Genomic DNA, 1,633 nt, shown 5'->3' on the forward strand with positions numbered 1-1,633 from the left:
CTGGGTTGACATCTTCATTGAGCTGTCCACCACAACCCAAGATCTCTTTCCTGGTCCTAAAGCACTTTTAACGTATTACACTACCTGTATTTGATTTTTCCTGTTCTTCAATTACTATGCACATACACAGTGCATCCTTATGTCCCTCCTCCCAAGATGTTAGCTATGGGCTTGCATTTATTTCATTGCGTGTCATTTATTATATTTCTATACCACCCCATAGCCGAAGCTCTCTGGCCAGTTCACAGAAATTAAAAACCCTTAAAAATACATTATACAAAATGCAAAAACATTTACATAAAAACATATGAACAGATAGCACACACACAGACAACATATATCTAAAAACAATTTTTAAACCAGTATATAAGTAATTCTACTTATTTCATGAGATGTGCCCCAAAACTAATGCTGTCATTATGGCATATGTGTAATTGAATTCAGCCCCAAATCTATGTGCATATAATGCTTTTTTTGTTTATTTGCTCAGTCGCTTCCGACTCTTCATGACTTCAAGGACCAGCCCACGCCAGAGCTTCCTTCCAGCCGTTGCCGCCCCCAGCTCCCCCAAGGTCAAGTCCGTCACCTCCAGAATATTGTCCATCCATCTTGCTCTTGGTCGGCCCTTCTTCCTTTTGCCTTCCACTTTCCCTAGCATCAGCATCTTCTCCAGGGTATCCTGTCTTCTCATTACGTGGCCAAAGTACTTTAGTTTTGCCTTTAATATCCTTCCCTCAAGTGAGCAGTCTGGCTTTATTTCCTGGAGTATGGACTGGTTTGATCTTCTTGCAGTCCAAGGCACTCTCAGAATTTTCCTCCAACACCCCAGTTCAAAAGCATCTATCTTCCTTCGCTCAGCCTTCCTTATGGCCCAGCTCTCGCAGCCATAGGCTACTATTGCTTTAACTAAGCGGACCTTTGTTGTCAGTGTGATGTCTCTGCTCTTAACTGTTTTATCAAGATTTGTCGTTGCTCTCCTCCCAAGAAGTAAACACCTTCTGATTTCCTGGCTGCAGTCAGCGTCTGCAGTAATCTTTGCGCCTAGAAAGACAAAGTCTGTCACTGCCTCCATGTTTTCTCCCTCTATTTGCCAGTTATCAATCAAGCTGATTGCCATAATCTTGGTTTCTTTGATGTTGAACTGCAACCCAGCTTTTGCACTTTCTTCTTTCACCCTCGTCATGAGGTTCCTCAGCTCCTCCTCGCTTTCAGCCATCAAAGTGGTATCATCTGCATATCTGAGATTGTTAATGTTTCTCCCAGCGATTTTAACTCCAGCCTCGGCTTCATCAAGCCCAGCACGTTGCATGATGTGTTCTGCGTACAGGTTGAATAGGTAGGGTGAGAGTATACAACCCTGCTGTACTCCTTTCCCAATCTTAAACCAGTCCGTTGTTCCGTGGTCTGTTCTTACTGTTGCTACATATAATGCTAGTCATGAACTAAGAATAGGTGCGGTGTAGGAATGAAAGCCTCACAAAATGCCCCTGCCCCTGCTTCTCTCGGCAAATGCATACGTTAAGAACCAAACTGCCATTCCAGAACCAACAGCTGCACTGTGAAAGTTTTCATGCTGCTTCTTGTACTAAACAAGGAGCAAATACTTTAAAATCTATGATACTGAAAGAAAAGA

This window comes from Heloderma suspectum, chromosome 12, assembly GCF_057233095.1.
Source record: "Heloderma suspectum isolate Gila_16-S chromosome 12, 16-S_ref, whole genome shotgun sequence".
Classification (NCBI taxonomy): domain Eukaryota; kingdom Metazoa; phylum Chordata; class Lepidosauria; order Squamata; family Helodermatidae; genus Heloderma; species Heloderma suspectum.